At 45.4% G+C, this 23,842-nt stretch overlaps 1 protein-coding gene and 1 pseudogene across 12 annotated transcripts in view; one reads left to right on the top strand and one right to left on the bottom strand.

Moving 5' to 3' along the window:
* FOXP1 (forkhead box P1) overlaps nt 1-23,842 on the bottom strand; it is a 1,079,246-nt gene that overhangs the window by 702,258 nt on the left and 353,146 nt on the right. The window lies entirely within an intron of this gene.
* On the top strand, nt 2,134-2,240 carry LOC143928561 (U2 spliceosomal RNA; annotated as a pseudogene).

The following is a 23,842-nucleotide window of genomic DNA, read 5'->3' as shown; positions in this document are numbered from 1 at the left end:
GGGCAGAAATGACATTAGAAGGCTTTTATTTATTATGAAAAGTGAAGTTCTCTCTGAAAAGGTGAACGTATCCTTTAAGGCAATATCTTAGGCCGCGTACACACGGGCGGACTGTTCGCCCAACTTTGTCCGCTGAACAGTGTTTCAGCGGACAGTCCGCTCGTGTGTGGGCTTCAGCGGACAGTTTCAGCGGACAGTCTGACGAACAAAGTTTTTCGGAATTTCCGTAAGACAGTCCGCTGAAACTTGGTTTCAGCGGACAGTCCGCTCGTGTGTAGGCTTGTTCGTCAAACTAAGTTTCGTGCATGCTCAGAAAGGATTTACACGGCGAAGGTTGCATTGCAGTGTATTGGACGTCGTATTTCTCGTCCCGTCGTACGTGCCGTTCACGTCATCGCGCACGCTTTCAGCGGACTGTTCGTTCATCGTGTGTGGTCAAGTCCGTTCATGCAAATTTTGAGCGGACTGTTTGTCGGATTGTTTGACGAACAAAGTTGGGCGAACAGTCCGCCCGTGTGTACGCGGCCTCAGGGTTTAAGCTAAGTGATAAAAGTTTAGAAAGGGGGGAGTTAATGGTAGTGACACTTTGTCACATATATGACTAAAACACAAGCATGCATAGATCGTAATGATAGCTTTGGTTCTGGTTCTTCCATCTGTAAATTCCAGACTAGCATTTATTTTTCCCTTTTAAGTAGAATATTTTTTTTTACTTTCTGAAAACCACTGGTTCACTGACTGGTTTTATTTGCATGTAGATTAATTTTAGCTTCCAAGTTACTGGAAGATTTTTTTGGACCAGCATGGCTTTCAGCTCATCTAAGTACTTATTATTACTAGCAATAATCCCTTCATTGTTCTCAATGTTCCTAACTTCGCAGCATCAGTCCAATATGAGAATATTTAGCACGTTGCCTAATTCTTATGTTGAAGACGTTTCTGCAGAACCCGTTGTCTGCCTGGCCCTTCTCAAGGCCTCACAAACAAAGCATCAATCCAGGCAAGCCATGTCCCTGCTGGTCTGCATGGAAGTCAGGGAGACAGTGTTTATTTAGGAGGGCTTATTGATGGTGGGAAAATAAGATGTTGCTGGTTCTGGTACCTGCATTTCATGACTTACAGCAATAACCACCATTACATACACACCGATAAATTATCTTCCAAGTATGTTCAAGTTTATTTTATGATCACATAGCCTCCTATTTAGTTTCAATCTAACTTGTGTTGCTCTCATAATAGAACATGCTATTAATGATCAGCCAAACACCCCCCAGTTCGGTTCGCACCAGCTTGCGAGCAGGCAAAAAATTCAGAAGAACACGCGAACACCGTTAAAGTCTATGGGACACGAACATGAAAAATCAAAAGTGCTCATTTTAAAGGCTTATATGCAAGTTATTGCCATAAAAAGTGTTTGGGGACCCAGGTCCTGTCCCAGGGGACATGTATTAATGCAAAAAAGTTTTAAAAACTGATGTTTTTTCAGGAGCAGCGATTTTAACCACCTCACGCCCACCAGCCATCAAATGATGGCTAGGCAGCGCGGTTCTCATTCTGGGAGGCCATCATATGACACCCACCCAGAACAACCACTCTCGCGCACCCGCATCGCGGCGAACGGTGGTGTGGTGTGTCAATCAAACACACCACTACACCGATCTCGGTAAAGAGCCTCTGACGGAGGCTCTTACATTGTGATCAGCCACTATTGGACACGGCTGATCACGTGGTAAACAGGAAGAGCCGTTGATTGGCTTTTCCTCACTCGCGTCTGACAGACACGAGCAGAGGAGAGCTGATCGGCTGCTCTCCTGACTAGGGGGTCTGTGCTGATTGTTCATCAGCACAACCCCCCCCATCAGATGACCACCCAGAGCCACCAGGATGTCACTAGGACCACCAGGGATTGGCACCACTCTGGTCCACCAGTTATGCCACCCTAGACCACTAGGGAAATGCCAATCAGTGCCCAGGCAGCTGCCAATCAGTGCCCATCTCCAATGCCTGCCAGTGCCATCAGTGATGCCTATCAATGCCATCAATCAGTGCCCCATATCACTGTCCATCAGTGTCACGTATCAGTGCCTAGCAGTGCTGTTTAGCAGTGCCCATCAGTGCTGCCTATCAGTGCCACCCACTTCTCGGCCTTTTGGCTAAGATCAAGTGTAGTATATGTTCTTATCAGTTGCCAAAAGAGGCGTGTTCCATCCCTATTCAAGAGGGTTTGGTCAGCACTCTCCGATGGCGTAATTAGCATCTGGAAGGACGGTTTCGTAGGGGCCACGTCGTGCCGCCCGGCAGTAAACTGGGGGCCAATGCATGGTCGAGTCTGAGCCGTCTGGAAGGGTGCTCCTGGTGAGGATGGGTGCTGCTGTTGGTCCGATCCAGAGGGTCGAGTACCTGGCCTTCTGGCCTGGATTGGGGTAGTTCTAGCCCCAAACAGTCTTTCGGGAGGGAACACTGCCTACACACTTAAAGTGACACGAAACTGATTTAAAAAAAAACAATTCATTCAAGTATGTATTCCTAACTGAGAAGAGCACCTTTTATTGCTCTCACCCTCCTCCAAATATCCAAATTCCCTTTTTTTGCTATTGTGATCCGATTTACTGTTAGAGCTCCATGCATGTTTGTTCTCCATGCTTCCACTGTATGTAAGAATGTAGCCACCTTCTCTTTCATGCTCCTGAGATAGACTAGGGACTATGGGATGTATAGTATTCATAGAACAGTGCACATGACCACAACTGATGTGCACTACTTGTTCTACAGAAATGGAAGTAAGGGAGAAAAAAATAAGTTTGGGAGCTCACACAGGACATTACCAAGAGGCAGAAAAAAACTGTAAGAAACAATTTAAGGAAAAATGTACTACATGGCCATTAAATAGTGGAAGTGTATGAATTCTGTTTGAAGAAGGATATTGTTTAGTGTCACGTTAAGTACTGTCTCCACTCCCATCCATTAGCCCACAAGAAAGGCACCCCTAATATAATTCAAATTTAAAATTTCAGCTTTCCCAATACCGATAGCTAAAAAGATCATTTATGCCACTGAATACTTTTTTTTTTTTTTTAACAAGAAAATTGGTCTTTATTGGAAATGAGACGATACATAATCTGAGTAAAACACAACATTGTACAGTACAAAATTTACAATGCAGCATACATAGACCCGTTATACTCCGAGAGATACAGCAACTGTGCTCTGGTAAGAAATGTGCTGCGCCAGAAAAAAAGGGGGGGCACCAAGGACCTTTTATTAACCAAGTTACTAGAAGGGGAAAAAAGGGGGGGAAAGGGGGAGAGCAGACAGCACAAACCCCTCATCACAGCTGTCTTTCAGGGTGGGGGGGGGGCACAGGAGCCCCCCACCCGGACATTCACACAGGGCCGATCCATGGTTGCCACACTTTTGTAAATTTTTGGGGGCATCCCCTACTGATATACGTAATTTTATACATTGGCAAAATTTCATCAACCAACTTCTCCCAAGCACTTCGTGTGGGTGGCAAGGCTGAGGTCCATCTAAGAAGTATCTGCTTTTTTGCATAAAAAACAACAGTGAAATCAGTAGTTTGGTGTAACGGGGTCTCCGCTCATCATCCTGTATGGCCAACAGAGCCAGCTCTGCCGTCAAGGGAATGTTTAGCTGAAGACGCTCGTTAATACACTCCATGACAGCAGACCAAAAACGAGAGATTCGCGGGCACTCCCAAAACATATGTATAAATGAACCCTCAGGGGACTGACATCTTGGGCAATTTGGGGATCTCTCTGGGTAGATTCTGTGCAGTCTCTGAGGCGTGAAGTGCACCCTATGCATACATTTGGTCTGTATTAATCTATCCCTAGAGGATATCACTAATCTAGAGCCCCTATCGAAGCACTCCTCCCACTTCTATGCCACTGAATACTTATTTGAGAAACAGAAATTGCTCAAAGATCACCTAGCAACCTTTGGAGGAACCCTGGTTGAGAAAGGCTGATTTGGACTAGAGCACCACAATGGTCAAAGATCTTTTTACCTACTGTAAGCCCTATTGTAGGTGGGTGCAACATGGCTGTGTGGCAATAACATACACTCGGTCCAGGTGCAAATAATGGACCTTGTGTTGAAGTCAACGGAAAACAATTCACAAAAAGCCTGGGGGAAGGAAGCCTAACCAGGCACACTCACGGATGGCACAGCAGGTAGCGGAGCAGGTCTCAGCCAATCTGGCAGTGTCTGTCTGGAGGGGCGGACTGCGGCCTGGACTAATTTCAAATTTCAGCTTTCCTGTGACAAGCTTGTATAAAGACAGATATCATGTAATTACTCTACACAATATGAATGAAAACGAAACCACGTTATGTACACTATGTAAATCTCAGCGCTGGAGCCTCTGATAGCTATAATAAAATGGTGTGAGATTTACCTAACCAATGTCTACCTAAAATGTATAATTTGGCTAGGGCTATGCTAAATAACAACAACTTCATGTTTGAGTCTCTGTGGATGGGTGGAGAAAGTGTTTATGCTGACACAGTTCAGGCATGTGTCAGGCTGAGAACTCCATGCTCAGTAACTGGAGTCTCAGATTTCAGAGAAAAGGCTATACTGCATGGGGAACATGGGGCTGGTTGCGCAGAAAGAGTTGCCCTTTGAACCATATACATTGTAAACAATGGCTTACTTGGAGATGACTCAACAAATAAAAGCACAAAACAAGCTGAGGATAAGTGACCTGCTAAGAAGCCAGACCCAATGGAATGTGTCAAGTGTCCGATGCCATACAAAAGCCCCGTCTGTCTGCATGATTACCAACGTTGTCATTGGGGGTCACGGTCAGATGGTCACAGTCAGCTAAGTAGCTGACTAATGTTGAAGAATATAAAGCTCTGAATGAAGAGAGACATGTTTTATTAAAGAAAAAAAATAAGTATTCTTTTATACCATATACTCATTCTTATACTTGCATCAAGATTGCCTACATTCTGAAGTCCTGTTTGGATCCTGATCCCTTTTTCTTAAGTAAAACTATGGCTTCCCATTAAAAAATGTGTTCTGTAGTACTTTATTATAAATATGTCTGTACTCACATTTGTCCTGACAGTGAAATCCACCTAATGCAGTCTACTGGAATAGTAATAGTGTGGCAACAATGCTGCACTGCTCCTGAATTAAGAACAGAGTTGCCACTGTTATGCTGGCTATGCCTACTTGCCATAGGCATGCGCACAGGGTGTGCCTGAGTACACCCTAATCACCCCATGTGGTGCAGACTCCCCCTGCTGCCTGGGCCCCTGTGTCACACACTCCCACCTTACCCCGCAGCGATGCCGGCCTTCTCTCCTCTTTTCTCGGCTGCTACAGGGCATATTTCAGAATAGTGGGGGAAGGTGCTAGTAAATATGTCATTTACGGGCCCCTTCATTTTCTGACCAGTACTGATCACTCATTGTGTTCATTCATAACTGAAGCACAGTAAACACAGTTTCCTATGCTTCCGTTTGTAAATGAACAGAAAGTTGCTCAACACACAGCACTTCCCATTCATTCACTGTCCAGTGCAGCTGAGTTTGCAGAGAAAGGGATTGGGGAATCTTTGTCATCAGTCCCTTTTCCGATCTCAAAAGTGAGACATCGGGGGTCTATTTATTTCCCCAAAGCCCCCCCAATGGTGCTCCTACATTTTTTTTAAAAATAAATAAATATTGTAAAAAAATAACTAAAACATTTGTAAAATATAATCTAAAAATAAAATAATAATATAAAATAAATAAATAAAAATAATAAAAAACTACTGACACTGTCCACTGCTCTACTGACATCGTCTTCTGCCCTACTGGCAGAGGCCACTGCCTTATTGACACCATCCACTGCTCTACTGACACCATCTGCTCTACTGACAGGTCCACTGCTGTACTGACTGACACCATTCACTATCCTAATGACACCAGCCTTACTGACATGTCAACTGTGCTACTGACACCGTGCATTGCCCTACTGACACTGTCCACTGCCCTACTGACACCGTCTACTGCCCTACTGACACCGTCCATGTTTTAATACATTTTAAAATGTATTTATAAGAGGGTATGTGTCTGTGTGTGCATGTATATGTAGGTGCACACCTATGCTGCTTGCAGCCACTTGCAATCCACTGTTACACCCGGGATCAAACTAGAAGAGGGACAAGCAGCATAAGGAACAAATTAGTTGTGCTGCAGTGCTCATATGCTGACAAGTGACATGCTGATAAGTGAATAGAGTAGAGTAGCAGATAGATGAACTTACTTGTTTAGTCACAAGCTTGGTAGGCGATGGACATACCTAATTGTATTATCTAGCTGCATCGGTGGAAAGTCAGGCCTCTAGGCTGGTTGTGCTGTGTGGCAGATCATTGAAAATAATCATGCACAAATATAAACTCATAGTTTATATCAGGGAACATGCTTTCTCCAGTCTTTGACCATTTTCTGCCAAATTTGATATGCTGAATATAATGGTCCATTGGTGATGTCTGGGCCTGCAGTTGAGGCCTCCTATATCAAGTAAGTTGATCAACACTGATATAGATATTGATCACATGTCATACGGAGAGTTAAGAGTTTTATACTGTAAGATGAGAAGGGAAGAAAAGTGAAGAGTGGAGAAGGAGGAAGGGAAGGAATGAGAGGAGAAGGGGGAATGGAAGGGAAGAAGAGTAAAGAGAGGAGAAGAAAAGGAGGGAAGGGAGAGGAATAAGGGGGGGGGGGGTTCTGAGGGAGAAATAATATCTGGTCAGAGGTGTAGAAAAGGACCGGTGGGGCCAGAATTCTTTATTGTAAAGGTTTGAGGGTTTGAGTCACTCCCACAAGAGATAAGCCCTGGATTAGATTTCAGTTTGGGTTTTATTACCATTCTATAGGGTGAGTTCCTCCATTATTCCAATGTCTGTTAATTGATCGTGTGGGCAGCTCTAATGAAGTATCATAGCAGGCTCCTTTTAAATGAACCGATTGGCTCCTTGTATTGTTGCTTTTTTTGTACATTCTAGTTCTGTTATACAAAGACTGAAGGAGGTTGATACCAGGTCAGATTCAGGTACTTACACTGCTCGCATTTTAAAAAATACATTTAATGATGCATGATTACAGAGCTGCAATAATTTGTGTCTATTATATCTGGTTAGAGCTCAGCTTTAAAGGTCCTTGGTATAATGGATAATAACACAAAGGGGTGAGTCTGGACCTGTCACTTTCTTATTGATAGAGGAAACTTTGTGCCTAAAGCTAAAACTTACTTACAATAAGATTTTGAGTGAGAAATCTGTTGCATGACTCACAGCATACGCATTACAACAAGCACAAGGTACTGTCTTATTTTTGTGAATGGTCTTGCACATAGGTCTATATGTTACAGTTTCCTCATTGCATAACTGCAGTGTTAAATCCTGCCATAATTATAGTTATCAAATGTAAAGTCGTATTTACTAGTTTCATACAGGCCACACAGACAAAGGCTTATGCTAAGGACATGCTAGTTGCACACGCCCCATGCATTTAACAAAGCGTGCATTAGATTATGTTATTTGTGTGTTTGAAGGCCTTTTGGTAAAAAAAAACATCATAAGTATGAGTCACACTAATTGCTAAACAGTATGTGTGAAATTACATTTAATTAGCTACAAGTAACCTATTCAGTTTAATAGAAAATGCTTGCAAAATGATTAATTTGAGGAAGCATCAGAGGGTTTCTTCTATAGAAGCACCTGAGAAGTTCAAGTTCTTTGTAGTAGCCAGGTAAGCATCTTTATGTTCTCAGTGGAGTATGGAAAAATAGGAAATTGGGAAAAAAAAAAGCTTTCCTTGAGTAGATACCTTTATGAAAAAGGCTCTGTAACCACTATTGGAAGCACCCACACATGGTCTTACAGCAAGCAATGCAACTGACATTGCTTGTAATTACTGGGTGTAGGTTGAGATAATGACCATGTCTAACACTTTTGCAGTCTTTGGAGTCAATTCACTAAGGGTGAATTTGATAATATGGTCACATAACTCATTTGTATAAATTATTGCATACGGTAAACAAAATGTTCTATTCATAAAACAAAATTAAAAAATTATTGTGCGTTTTTTTTTTTTTTTAAATGTGGCGGTAAATATTGCATAAAAACCATGCAGTAAGCTCTTCAGTCCAATTCACAAATGGAACAGAGTAAAAAAAAATGAAATATTTATCACCAGGGTTTTGCTGGCTGTATCACATTGTATTCACAGTATTTGTCAGAAACAGCATGGGGGTCAGATGGTTGAGCAGGCAGTGGGCAGGAGCCTTCGTGGGGCCCGGAGGTTTTTTATTTTCCTTTTTTTGGGTCAAGCGGTGCGGAAAATGTTGTGATCCTGTCATCAGCCCCCTCTGCCCCAAAACATATTAAGGGCATGAGGCCTGGTATGGTTCAGGGGGGGATGGGGGGGGTGCTCTCACTCGTCCCCTCCCTTTCCTGGCCTGCTGGGCTGCATGCTTGGATACAGGTCTGGTATGGATTTGGGGGGGGACTCCACGGCAGGTTTGATTTAAAAAATGTTTGCATGGGGTTCCCCTTAAAATTCATACCAGACCTGAAGGGCCTGGGGCCCGGCATGTTTTCTTTGCATTCAGCTGTCAGCAGGAAACCCATTGACAGCTGATGAGTCATCTGTTAAGGAAGTGGCTGGCTTATCGGTGTTCTATCAATGTGTGCCCTCCGTTGAAAAGTGCCTGCGCATTCGCAGAACAGAAGATCACTCAAGTTGATTTGCCAATCAACTGGCGTGACGTCACCATAGCGCATGCGCACATTGCAGGAGGGTTTTTTCAATGGGAGATACCATTTCACGGGCACAATTGAAAGCTATGCAAAAAGTGGAAGAACGCCGTGGATGTCAGATTTTGCCTCGATGTAAACCCGTGGCGCAACAGCGGGAAACAGTATGACAAATACGGTGTCCCTCCGCTGTTTGCATAGCATTAAATTGTGCCAAAAAAATGGTATCTCCCATCAAAAGAAGGTTCCTACGATGTGTGCGATATGGTGATGTCACTCCAGCTGATCAGCAGAATGGCCATCGTGCCCTTCCATTCTGCACATGCACAGGCACGGGCACAGGCACTTTTCGACGGAGGGCACATATCAACAGAACATCAGTCGGCTCCTTAGCAACCAGCTCAATACAATAAATTACTGCATGAAAATATGCGGTAATTACCGCATTATCGAAACTTTGATGCAGTAGTTATTTACCGCACAATTCTTGGTAAATTTATAATTTTAACCCCCCCCCCCACGGTATTCCCGAGTCTGGCTCGGGGTGGAATTTCAGTACCATAAGCGGTAACCCTGATGCCAGCCGGGATCGCATTGCAGGATACAGGGAGAGTTACTTACCTTGTCCCCTGGATCCTGCGATGTCCTCCCCACTGTGTGTGCAAGCCGTCCTCCGCGCGATTCACACAGTGCCCGAGTGCCGCTGAGCTCCGCTCCCTGCGACGTTGCAACGCAAGGGAGCGGAGATCGGCGCCAAATTCAAAAAAGTAAAAACACACAATACACATACAGTACTATAATCTTACAGATTACAGTACTGTATAAAAAAAAACACACCCCCTTTGTCCCTAGTGGTCTGTCCAGTGCCCTGCATGTAGTTTTATATTATAAATACAGGTTTTTCTGCCTGGAATTGGAGATTGTCCATAGCAACCAAAAAGTGTCCCTTTATGTCAAAAGTGGTTTTAGACCAGCTAGAAAACAGCGATAATAAATTATAATCACTTGCAGAATTGAGCGATATCGATTTCTGGGGAAATTCTTCATCAAACACTAAATCTAATGACAGCGACAATTCTGCAACTAAGCAAATTTCAGTGTTTTTGATTTGATTACATTATTGAATATTTTTTATTATTATTATATTATTATTTGTTATAATTATTTATAGTTATTTATTATATTATAATTTATGATTTTGTGTTTCAAACTACTATCATGAATTATTCCTAAGAATTGCAGGCCTACAATATAAAACGCCAAATTTCCATGCAAAATAATGGTACCGCATTCAGCGCCTAAAATCAGAAATAATCATACCGCCAGGGAGGTTAAACAACTGGTTATGCATGCGTTATTTTACTGCTTTTTTTTCAGCGTTATTTAACTCTTAGTGAACTTACTCCTTTTACACATGAGCAACCGCTGGAATGCATTTAGGGCAGCATCAACAATTGTTATCAATCACTCTGGCTTGCAAGTGAAATCACCAGTACTTAGCAGGTTTCCCAATTATCAAAGCTTAGCCCCAATGAAGGGGGCTTGTAATAACCTAGATATGTGTTGGAATATTTTATGGATGACTTTCACACTATGATTAGTCTGATTGTGTAATCACTTCTTCTGCAACAGCATTGTCAATCAAAACCTCAACCTCCACAAGTGACTCTATAACAGACACCATCACACCTGGTGTTATCCAGTGTCTCTAACTACTACAACCACAATTTACAACAATTGAAGATCTATAATTATGGGACCTGGTGATTGCCACTTGGGTACCTAGCACCACATCTTGGGAAGGAGTCACATGCTCCACTTACACAAAACTACCTGATATTCCTCCATTAAATTCTAAGTGATGTTTGTACTGGCACTTACATTTTTATCCAATCTTCCTCAAGGTTCAAACTCTTTGGCCGTCTTGATTGGCTGGGCTGGGATGACATAACTCAAATGCATGAAAATACGTTTTTTCATCCCAGCACAGAGGGATGGAATTAAAATTAAGATCCTGGAAGTGTGTGCCTCTCATAGGCCCCATGGAATCGAGGTGCTTAAAATAAAAATGTAACTGATATAGAGGCAGGTGCTTGTGATCTGCTGACAGCACAGGATAAGTTGAGTATTTCTGACTTCAGGTCCATTTTACCAACTGCAGCAGTAGTGTTATATTAACGTTAAAATTATTACTAGGGTCCCGGCGAACTATAGACCTAATTGACATGCTGAACAGGGTTCGTCGCCCCGCCCTGATTCTCAGTCTGGACGCCCAAAAGGCGTTTGACCGGTTGAGCTGGCCATACATGTTCGCAACCCTCACTAGATTTGGCTTGCGGGGACCCTTTCTCTCCGCGCTACAATCCCTATACTCCAACCCCTCTTCCCAGGTTCGATTAGTGTCCTTCACCTCCCACTCATTCCCTATGACAAACGGGACGAGACAGGGTTGCCCTCTCTCCCCGCTCCTCTTTATACTCTGCCTAGAGCCCCTGGCAGAGGCTATCAGATCTCACCCTGATATCAAGGGGGTACCCATGCGGCAAAGGGAGTATAAATTATCCTTATTTGCGGATGACGTCCTCCTTACTCTAACCAGTCCCCACATTTCCCTCCCCTCCCTGCATGCCCTACTCACTCAATTTAGTTCCCTATCGGGCTATAAGGTCAACACGGCGAAGACGGAGGCCCTCCCCCTCCATGTTCCCCCGGAGGAACTTCTGCGTCTACAAAATACATTCCCCTACCGTTGGTGCACATCGTCCCTCAAATATCTTGGGGTTCAGCTGACGACTTCCTACTCCGCCCTTTACCCGACCAATTACATCCCTCTGTTTAAGTCTATCAACAGTATGTTATCTCGATGGACCTCCCTTCCCCTGTCCTGGATAGGCCGAATTAATGTGCTAAAAATGTCCATCATGCCAAAACTGTTATATTATTTTGAAACCTTGCCTGTCCCCATCCCGATGTCACAGATTAAGTTGCTCAAGCGCTGGTTCTTGAAATTTATTTGGAATGGCAGGGCCCATAGAGTGGCCGGTTCGGTGGTTTTTGCCCCCAAAGATCAGGGGGGCATGGGTGCACCGGACGTCTACAAATACTATCTGGCATCTCATTTGCGCCCGATAGTGTCTTGGTCTTGCCTGAGACCTCCGAATCGCTGGACGGAGATTGAGATGGGTTCCCTATATCCGACCCATCCTTGCTCCTTGGCGTGGTCGCCGGGGACAATGAGGGACCCTGGGCTTCTGGACCTCTGCCTGGGTCCCATGTTGTTCACGCTTAGACTGTGGCGTTCCTGCTCTTCCAAATTTGCATTGTCTTCACCCTGTCCCCCCCTCTCTAATGTGCTGTTTAATCCTTTAGTTCCTGACAGTCTATCGCATGTTCGTATGTTTCCCTGGGCTAAAGAGGGATTGTTCCAACTCCGCCACTTCGTTCACCCTGTCACGCGTAAACTTAAGCCCTTTTCGGCCCTCCAAACTGACAGTCAACTCCCAAACCACTTGCGGTATTCATACCTCCAGATAACTCACTACTTTTCAACTCTTTCCCCCTCTCTCTCCCTCTCCACACCGACGCCTTTTGAGTTGCTCTGCTCCCAGGGCCCCTACCAAGCAAAGCTTATCTCTAGTATTTACCATATACTCCAGCAGAGGTCCTCTCTCACTGCCCTATCCCACTCCTACATGGACAAATGGACGCAGCTCCTTAATCAACAAATCACTCTCCCGCAATGGTCCAGAATTTGGTCCTCCACCTCTAGAATTTCCAGATGTGTGGCACAGAGAGAGACAGCATATAAAGTCCTACTGTTCTGGTATAGGACCCCCGAGGTTATTCATCGGTATGATGCCTCTCTTTCTCCCATGTGCTGGAGGTGTGGGAGAACCAAGGGAACGCATTATCACATCTTTTGGCAATGCGCACTAATTACTCCTTTCTGGTCCATGGTATCTCACATGCTCCAGCAAATTTTTGACACCCCCATTCCATTGGATCCTGTCCACCTTCTCCTAGGCCTTCCCTTCCCGGAGTTGGGGAAGGCAGCTAATAAATTAGCTTCCTATGTGCTGCTTGCTGCTAAAAGAGCTATCCCCTCTAATTGGCTGTCTACTCAGCCCCCAACCCAGATTCAGCTGATACAAACCATCAGGGACATACGCAGGATGGAACATTTGACGGCTATGGTGGAGGATGGGATTGACCGGTTTGGCGTGATTTGGGCCCCCTGGGATGCCTCGATTTTTGGGCTCCCACAGGCGCCCTTGGTACCCCTAGCCACCCGGTCGGTGTCCGTCCCCTAGTGTTCCCTGATCTTCTGGCTCCCTGATGTTTTGTATCTGGTCAGTACTTTAAGTCTGTTTCTGCTGGCCCAACGGCAGTTTGAAGCTCACCTTGCCTCCTGAGGAAATTTATAGTGGTATGTAGCCTTCTTTTGTCAGGTATTGGTCACGTTATTGAAGCACCTGCTCAAGACCCCTACCCCTGCATTACGACATATGTTTTCTCTCAGCCCTTTTAATTTAATAATGTCTTACGTAATACTTTTCTGTTGTTTATTTCCTTTCTGCATTTTATTTTGCTTTGTTTTCTTTTAGTTATCTATTTTTATCCTTCCATTGCTACTGTCTGTCTGTAGTCACCATGAGGTTATATCAGTTTTTCCGATATGGTATGCTCCAGATTTTCTTTGGATATTGTCAGTTCTGTATCTTTTCATTTTCTGTTTAAAAAATTCTCTCAATAAAAATTACAATTTAAAAAAAAAAAAATTATTACTAGGGTACAAAAGACTGATAACACACATACATGGGGTGGTGCTCGTTGCATGTAAAGATTCAACCTGGCTGAGAACTCCAAAAAGCACATCCTGCCTTTGGAGCCTCCAAGCCATTGTGGCTATATGGTTAGCACTCTTGCCTAGTAGTTCTAGTTTCAATTCTCAGAATAGATGCTATCTGCATTGAGTGTGAACATTCTTCACATCTGTGCAAATTTTCCCTGAAAGTCCAGTTTCCTCAAAAAAAAAAAAAAAGACAGCAAATTAATCAATTTCTAACTCTGTTGGCCCTACCATATATTTGACTGCGTGACTGTGGCAGGAACGTTACAGCGAAAGGGAACAGGAAGTGATCTGAATTGATTTAAATTGCTATAGAATAGCCATACCGCAGTCACTGCACATTACCCTATATGAGTTCCATCAATGCCATGGTTTATTCATTTGGTTGCTGTATGCTCCTTTAATGTATATTATCTACTGAATTTCATTAGCATATCCTAATGTAAAAGGCCACTCTAAAATGTGCATTTTTTACTGTATTGGGGGTCCAGGGGGTCCGAAAAACAGTCAGTATCTCGTGTGACCACCATTTGCCTCACCCATTGCAACACATCTCCTTCACATAGAGTTGATCAGGTTGTTGATTGTGGCCTGTGGAATGTTGGTCCATTCTGGCTGTGTAAAGTTGCTGGATATTGGCAGGTATACACCGATGCAGAGCATCCCAAACATGCTCAATGGGTGACATGTCCAGTGAGTATGCTTGCCATACAAGAACTGGAATGTTTTCAGCTTCCAGGAATTGTGTACAGATCCATGCAACATGGGGACATGCATTATTACAATGGGCCTCAGGATCTCGTCACGGTATCTCTGTTCATTCAAGATGCCATCAATAAAATGCACCTGTGTTCATTGTTCATAGCTTACGCCTGCCCATACCATAACCCTACGGCCACCATGGGTCACTCGATCCGCAACGTTGACATCAGCAAACCGCTCACTCACACAATACCATACATGCTGTCTGCCTTCTGCCCTGTACAGTGAAAACTGGGATTCATCCATGAAGAGAACACCTCTCCAAAGTGCCAGACGCCATCGAATATGAGCATTTGCCCACTCAAGTTGGTTACAACGATGAACTGCAGTCAGGTCGAGACCCCGATGGAGGACGACGAGCATGCAGATGAGCTTCCCTGAGACAGTTTCTGACAGTTTTGCAAAGATACACTGGGACCTCCTGATGCCGGATCACCTGCTTCATACATCCATGTTATGCCTCTTCTTATCCTTGATTCTGTAAGTGTTTTTAATCTTGTTTGGGGATATTAAAAGTTTTAATTCTGCACTTAGAGGCACCTTTTTTCTTTCATCTCCTTTCCCAAACTAGTATCACACAACTGTATGCTGTAGCATTAATGGAGCTCTTCATTAAGCTAGCTGAACTCAATAATGTTTTGTGGCATCCACCTAGTTTTGCCCTTATGGTAAATATGTGACAGTCAGGTGTCCGAAAACTTTTGGCCATGTAATTTACTTTACTGCTCTGTATGGAATACTACAGAAATTTGAGAAAAAAATATTTTCATCTAGTTTCTATAGGACAACTCTATTTACGTGACTTCTAATGTACAGGTGAATTGGTTTATTCCAAAGAAATGGCTCATTGTCTTCAGTTTATCAGCATATCTGAAGTTACTTAGAATATGCTACAATTTATACAACCTACTGTACAGATGACCAAAACTGAAACTGCTAGGTAATAGAACTAATTGTAAACCCTTGACATAACCTGCTTCCACATCAGAACAATCAGCTCAAGTTCTGCTTACTCACTCCATACAGTTATGAGTCACTGGTGTTCGGAGTTATAGTGAATGTAGTCACTCGTACTGCTCGGCCAAAGGAAAGGGAGAGGTTTCCCAATGAAAGGACAAGTTCCTGTGTGTTTCCTATGTCAAGCCCATCCTATAGATAAGCCAATGGGATAGCCGCCATTCCAGATTCATTTTAAGGACTTTTATGTCATAAATTGAAGAAATTCAATGCACAGCAGCAAAAAAAAAGCAAGCATCTCAAACTTAATTATTACAGGAACACTACCTTCCCTACAAGTCCACAATACAAGTACTCTTAAAAGGGACCAACTGTCCTTTTAAAGTGGTTCTAAAGGCATTTCTTCCTAAAATATAAAAGTTGTTATATGTACCTGCTTTGTGCAACAATATTGCACAGGGTGGTCGCCTACCTCCTTTTTAGCGGCCCCCTACTGGCACTGCCTACTCTTTCTTCTTCCAAGTGCTCCCTCAGCAAGCCAGGTCCTAAGGGGGCACCCATGCAGATGCACTCTCGAACTGACAGTGTCAGTAAGCCACGCCCCTGCTCCCTCTTCAAAGGAGTATGACAGACAGAAGCAGGAGCATATGACTCCTGCTGTTCAGAGCTGCAGCTGGGATTATGCTGGAACACTAAGAGGTGTCAGGTGTTTAGGATTTGGGAGGACAGTTAATGGGGTGTTTTTTTACCATAGCGCACTAAATGCATTAAGGTAAAAACATTTAGAGTTTAGAACCACATTAAGGATTTTTTTCCCCTCAGAGGAACACTTGAAATAATTCTGAGGTCATATTGGGCCTTCAATGTCTTTCTAGAGCCTGACCTGGTTGCCTGATTGCAATTTCACTATTCTTTTCTTCTCTGGGCGTCTTTGTCATTTGACTATCTTGGAATCTGTCTGACCCCCACCTACTCCTCCCTATTGATAATTCCCTAACTGATAATTATTTTCCCTTACTTCGCTCGTTGACCACTTATGTACAGTCTTGGAAATTCCCACACCTGTCCTGGATAGGCCACATCAATTCAATAAAATAGACAGTCTTACCTAAGCTCTTATACTTTTTCAACACCTTACCTGTGCAAGTTACCCCATATTTCCTCCGTCTGCTCCAGAGCAGGATTTTACACTTCAACTGGGCTAATAAACTACCTAGAATCTCTAAGGCCACTCTTTTCATATCTGGCCACCCAGATCTCTCAACAGACCCTGCTTCACGCCTCATCCAATGTTCTCTTATGAGTGTTTTTGGAGCTCTCTAATTGAGCCCCTCTTTCTGTACAGGCTCTTTGCCCTTGTACACACGGTCGGACATTCCAACAACCAAATCCGTCGGATTTTGTCCGAAACTGTTGCATACACACAGTCGGACAAAGTTGTCAGAAAATCCAATCGTAATTAACGTGATGACGTTATTTCGTTAGGACGGGACTACATTCAGGCTAGTAGCCAATAGCTTTGGTCTAGGAATTTGATCTGAGCATGTGTGGTACTTTGTCCGATCGGAATTCTCTACACATGATCAGACAAAGTCTGATCGGATCATGTTGTCGGAAAATTTTATAGCCCAGCTGGAAAACTTGGTCCGTCGGACAGTCCGATGGAACCCACACACTGTCGGATTATCCGACAACATGGTCCTATCGGACATTGTCCATCAGAATGTCCGACCGTGTGTACATGGGCTTTTATGGCTTCTACAGAAACTATGTTCTGTAGCCTTAAGCCCATTAATGGCATATAGCTTGAAACTATGGAACTAAGTGGGGTACTCAATCTCCCTCATGTCTCCCTTTGTACCTATTACCAACAACTCCTTGCTTCCCCTGGTCTTGACCAGCCCCAAGTGTTCGCTTGATGGACTTCCTGTGGCCTCACTCATGTGCAAATTTTTTTGACTGCCCAGTCACTACAAACATGGATCATCTTTCATGAGTCTCATGTTCCTCCCCAGTGAGTTTTTTCGCTTCCTCCAGCTTCTACACTGGATAGCATCTTTCCGGCATATCCACCTCTTCCTATCCTTTCCAGAAAACCATTTTTGAGCATATCTGTCAGCACTCCGCGGGCTCATCTCCACTCTCTACGCATCCTTAAATGTCCGGTCATCGCGTACTTCACTTTCTTATGTGGCTCATTGGGAACGAGATTTGGATACTGAGATCAATCTGGCAGACTGAAGCAAGTCCTGGCCTTCAGTTGCTAAATGTTCATTTAATACTGCCACCTTAAAGGTGGCATATAAAGTGTTGTGGTGGTGGTATTGGGTCCCGATCCGTATCGTCCATGCTAACCCAACCTCTAGTGATTGCTGTTTTTGGGGTGTGGCCATCGTGGGGATGTTTTGCATACCTGGTGGACCTGCCCTCAACTGGTGGGATTTTGGACCCGAGTGTTTGTTCTGCTGTATTCCCTGTTCCACCTAAATATCCGAAAGGAGGCTAAATTTGCTTTGCTGCATTGCCCCATCCCAGGCTTATTCGCTCATCAACAAAAACTGACATCTTATTTGTTCATAGCAGCCAAAAGGACGATTCTCAGGCCTGGAAAAAAACTGAAGTCCCCTTCCAGGGAGTGAGAGACTGCTTGATGCTTAATGAACAAATGTCTAGTATTCTTAACGACTCACACACTAAGTTCTTAAAAATGTGGGAACCACGGTTGATGTATGCCTTCCCTGATCTCCCCCTGACAAGCATGGGTCAACTTTACCAGGTGTCTCAGCCGATCCCAGATCCCCACCTTCCCTTTCTCCCCTTGCCTTCGCTCTTATCTTTCTTTCTCGTTGTCAGGTCACCTAGAGCTCAGGTGACAGGTGCACACCGTAGGGTTGGGGATGCACCGCAAGGCTGTGGACCCTACGGCTGACGGCTGCAGACGGGGGACAGATCCCACTGGGGTAAGAGCGTAAGATTCCCCGGGGCGCGGAGTCTAAGAGCCAGCTGGTGTTCACCAGAGCTTCGAGTGGTGAAGATGGTCTTGGCTGCAACTGGCTCCAGGTCGCGACCCCCAGGGTCCCCCAGCTCACACCCACAGTAAGTAACAGGAGGATAGGGATGGTGAGGGACAAAGCCAAGGTCGGGGCCACAAGCAGAACAGAATAGTCGGGTACACGCCAATAGGTCAGGGTCACAGGCAAGCAGGGATGGTCAGAACACGCCAAGGTCGGTAACGGAAATCAGAAGCAGAGCACACGACAGGAAACAGGAAGCTAATACACAAAGGTTGATCAGCAGGATAGGCTAGCAGTGCAAAGGTTAATATAGTGTAGTCTGATAGGGGCTAGGGTGGAGCCATTCCAGAGGAAGGAAATAAAAGCAGTCAGGTGAAGCTCGGCTGGTCTCTAGAAATGAACACATGCAGACAGGTAAGGAGAACAACTCTAATGCATAACCATGACAGTACCCCCCCTCTTACGAGGCCTCCCCCTCCCCCGCCTGGGACCAGGTTTAGAGGGGAACTTCAAATGAAACTTCCTCAACAGACGAGGTGCAAAGACCTCGGAAGCCGAAATCCACGACCTCTCCTCAGGACCAAAACCTTTCCAGTGCACGAGGTACTGGAGAATGCCTCTACAGAGTCGGGAATCCAAAATTTGGCTAACTTCGTACTCCTGATCATCCTCAGAGACCGGTGCTATGGTAGGGGAAGGACGAGAGAACTTATTGAGGACTAACGGCTTTAGAAGGGCAACATGGAAGGAGTTAGAGATTTTGAGGCTTTTGGGAATCTGGAGCTTGAAACAAACCGGATTCAGTTTAGAAATTATGGTGTATGGACCAATGAATCTTGGGGCAAATTTGAGGGAAGGAACCCGGAGTTTGATGTTCCTGGTGGAGAGCCAGACTTTGTCTCCTGGCTGAAAAGAGGGTGGCTTACGCCTGCGACGGTCAGCAAAACTCTTGAATTTGTTGGCAGCTTTCTGGAGGGAATCATGAACGTCAGCCCACATGGAATTGAATGATTCCTGAACAGTAGCCAAAGCTGGAATGTCAGAAGAACAAATCATAGGAAGGGGAAGCTGAGGATGTCTTCCATAAACAGTGAGGAAGGGTGTTTTCTGAGAACTGACGTTAACATGATTATTGTGGGAGAACTCAGCCCACGGTAATAGTGATGCCCAATCATCATGATGGGCAGAGACCAAGGTACGGATAAAGACCTCTAACTCCTGATTAACTCTCTCAGTCTGGCCATTGGATTGGGGATGATAAGAAGAGGTAAAATCCAAGGTAATGTCGAGGGATTTGCAAAAGGCTCCCCAAAAACGAGAAGTAAATTGCACACCCCTGTCCGAGACGACATGCGAAGGAACACCATGAAGGTGGAAAATCTCTCGTACAAAAATGGGAACCAAGGCAGGGGCAGAAGGGAGACCAGGAAGAGGAACAAAATGAGCCATCTTGGAGAACCGATCGATTACTACCCAAATGGCCGTATTATTCTCCGATAGTGGAAGATCAGTGATAAAATCCATGGCGATATGAGACCAGGGCTCCTTAGGAATGGGCAAGGGCATGAGAAGACCAGCAGGGGCTTGAGTGGAAGATTTAGACTGAGCACAGACGTGACAAGCCTTAACATAGTCTTTAACATCCGAGCGGAGATTAGGCCACCAGTAGTGATGACTGATAAGCAGGAAGGATCGGAGGAACCCAGCATGACCTGCCATCTTGGAATCATGTCCCCAACGAAGGATCTTGGTTCTTAGCTCCGTGGGAACAAAGGTCTTACCAGGAGGAATCTTTGATTCCAGGGTGGTAGAATGGGCAACAATGCAAGAGGTAGGAATGATCGGCTCAGGATCAGGGTTGGACTCCTCGTCCAAGGTGTCAAATGACCTAGAGAGCGCATCAGCTCGACTGTTGCAGGAACCAGGTTTGTACGTAATCGTGAATTTAAAACGAGAAAAGAAGAGACTCCACCTGGCCTGTCTGGGGTTCAGACGTTTAGCATTCTGTAGGTACTGTAGATTCTTATGATCAGTAAAGATCGTTATGGGGTGAGGGGAACCTTCCAAGAGATGACGCCACTCCTCCAACGCCAATTTAATTGCGAGAAGTTCCCGATCACCAATGGCATAATTTCTCTCTGCCTGAGAAATTTTTTTGGAGAAGAACGCACATGGTTGACGTTTCTTCTCAAAGTCCTGAAGAAGCACAGCTCCCACCCCCATCGAAGAAGCGTCTACTTCAATAAAAAATGGGTCTTCAGGATTTGGTCTCCTCAAGAGGGGTCCAGAGACAAAGGCCTGTTTCAGATCGTGAAACGCAGAGACAGCCTCGGAAGACCAGTCTTTGGCATTAGCACCCTTCTTGGTCAAAGCGATAATAGGCGCAGCAATGGAAGAGTAATTCCTTATGAACTGCCTATAATAATTTGTGAAGCCAAGGAAGCGCTGTGTGGCCTTGAGGCTAGCAGGAAGGGGCCAGTTGGTAATGGCAGAGACCTTTCCGAGATCCATGCAAAGACCCTCACTAGAAACAAAACATCCCAGAAACAGGACCTCGGAACATTCAAAGGAACATTTCTCCATCTTGGCATAGAGATTGTTCTCTCTAAGGCGCTGAAGTACGGTGCGTACATGGTTTCTGTGAGCAGGCAGATTTTGGGAAAAGATGAAAATGTCATCCAGATAGATGACAACAAACTGGTACAGTAGATCCCTGAATATTTCGTTGACAAAGTTCTGGAACACAGCTGGAGCATTACACAAACCAAAAGGCATAACCAAGTACTCGTAATGCCCGTCCCTAGTGTTAAATGCGGTCTTCCATTCGTCACCTTCTCGTATTCGAATGAGATTGTATGCACCTCTGAGATCCAATTTAGTGAAAATGGAAGCCCCCTTCAACCTGTCAAATAGCTCAGATATTAGAGGTAAGGGGTAACGGTTTTTAATAGTCACAGCGTTTAAACCTCTATAGTCAATGCAGGGCCTGAGGGTGCCATCCTTTTTGGCAACGAAAAAGAACCCTGCTCCTGCAGGCGATGAGGATTTCCGGATGAAACCTCTCTCCAAATTCTCAGCGACATACTCAGACATGGCTTGGGTCTCTGGAATGGATAAAGGGTAGGTACGACCCCTGGGCAGGGTTGCTCCAGGGACAAGGTCAATAGCACAGTCAAAAGATCTGTGAGGAGGAAGTACCTCAGCAGACTTCTTACAGAGCACATCCCGGAAATCGATATAAGCCGCAGGAAGATCGGACGAGACAGATGTGGTAGCAATGGGAAGTTTCCTCTTGGGGGTCACCTTGGAAAGACAAGACGAGAAACACGAAGGACCCCAGGCCAGGATCTGCCCAGATACCCAGTCCACATGTGGCGAGTGGAGCTGCAGCCAAGGAAGACCCAATACAATGGGGGTAGAGGCCTTGGGTAGGATGAGGAAGGAGATCCACTCCTGGTGGAGTATCCCTACCGACATCCTAATAGGTAGCGTCTGGAAACGGATAGGACCCCCTGGGAGCACAGTGCCATCAATTACCGAGACTACTAGTGGAGTAGCGAGGGGAGAAAGGGTAAGCTTCATAGAAGAGGCAGTTCTCCAGTCCATAAAATTGCCGGCAGCCCCGGAGTCCAGATATGCTAGGACTGATTGGGGAGAAGTGCCTACATGGAGGAACACCGGAAGAAGGAGACGAGAAGGTGATGTTTCTGGGTCCAATACTCCACCTTCCAAATGTATTAGACCCGAGCGTTTCCCGGACGGAGCGAGCAGGAGTCACGAAAATGACCCTTTCCCCCACAATAAAGGCACAAGCCCAGAGTTCTGCGTCTAGCACGTTCTTCGGGGGTTAGTCTGGTCCGGCCCAGCTGCATGGGCTCCTCAGCAGACAGAGGATGCTCCACAGGGCGACGGGGAAAAAGCTCAGGCTGACTAGAACCTGGGGGGTGCTGGCGTCTTTTTTCTAAGGACCTCTCCTGGAAGCGAATGTCAATTTGATTACATAAGGAAATGACTTCGTCTAGACCGGCGGGGATAGCTCTTCCTGCTAATTCGTCCTTCACTCGGTCTGAGAGGCCATGTAAAAAGGTTGCGACCAGGGCCTCATTGTTCCAGCTCAATTCCACTGTAAGGATACGGAACTGAAGTGCATATTGGCCCACTGAACCAGATTCTTGGCGAAGGCGTAAAAGGGCACTAGCCGCAGAAGAAACCCGAGCTGGCTCCTCAAAGATGTTACGAAAGAGCTTCAAGAAGTCGGACAGGCTGGAAACCACTGGATCATTTTTCTCCCACAGGGGGGCAGCCCAGGCTAAAGCTTCACCGGAGAGGAGGGAAATGATATAGGCTACCTTTGCCCGATCGGATAGAAAGTTTTGAGGCTGGAGCTCAAAATGAATGGTGCATTGGCTGAGGAAGCCCCTGCAGGCCTTGGAGTCCCCAGAGAAACGGGACGGAGCAGGCAGTACTAATGAATGCGTGGATGCGACTGGTGCGATAGGTGCAGTCGCAGACTGTACTTGAGGCTGCGGGTTCGGGGTTCCCAAGGAAGCCTGTAGCTGCTCGAAGCGAGAAGCCAGATCCTGGAGGAATCACATCACCTGAGTCTGATTAGATTCCTGGGTCTCGAGTCGCCGCACTATGCCCTGCAATGGATCGACTGCAGGGAGCGGCACGTCAGCCGGGTCCATGGCTGATCAAACTGTCAGGTCACCTAGAGCTCAGGTGACAGGTGCACACCGTAGGGTTGGGGATGCACCGCAAGGCTGTGGACCCTACGGCTGACGGCTGCAGACGGGGGACAGATCCCACTGGGGTAAGAGCGTAAGATTCCCCAGGGCGCGGAGTCTAAGAGCCAGCTGGTGTTCACCAGAGCTTCGAGTGGTGAAGATGGTCTTGGCTGCAACTGGCTCCAGGTCGCGACCCCCAGGGTCCCCCAGCTCACACCCACAGTAGGTAACAGGAGGATAGGGATGGTGAGGGACAAAGCCAAGGTTGGGGCCACAAGCAGAACAGAATAGTCGGGTACACGCCAATAAGTCAGGGTCACAGGCAAGCAGGGATGGTCAGAACACACCAAGGTCGGTAACGGAAATCAGAAGCAGAGCACACGACAGGAAACAGGAAGCTAATACACAAAGGTTGATCAGCAGGATAGGCTAGCAGTGCAAAGGTTAATATAGTGTAGTCTGATAGGGGCTAGGGTGGAGCCATTCCAGAGGAAGGAAATAAAAGCAGTCAGGTGAAGCTCGGCTGGTCTCTAGAAATGAACACATGCAGACAGGTAAGGAGAACAACTCTAATGCATAACCATGACACTCGTCTTTGTTTCCTCACTTTTAGTGGGTTCATTAGCCCTCTTTAGTTGTATATTGGTGTCCAGGACTACCCACAGGTGGTCTTTGTCACATGTTCTGGCTACTTTTGCAAAATTTGGGGGTTGCCCCCAAAATACATATATGTAATGTTTAAGTTTAATGTGATTATTTG

The sequence above is a fragment of the Lithobates pipiens genome, unplaced genomic scaffold, assembly GCF_037356315.1.
Source record: "Lithobates pipiens isolate NorthernLeopardFrog02 unplaced genomic scaffold, aLitPip1_a1.2 Scaffold_23, whole genome shotgun sequence".
NCBI classification, from domain to species: Eukaryota; Metazoa; Chordata; class Amphibia; order Anura; family Ranidae; genus Lithobates; species Lithobates pipiens.
The sequence above is the reverse complement of the archived record's forward strand: the minus strand, read 5'-3'. Positions and strand labels throughout refer to the sequence as shown.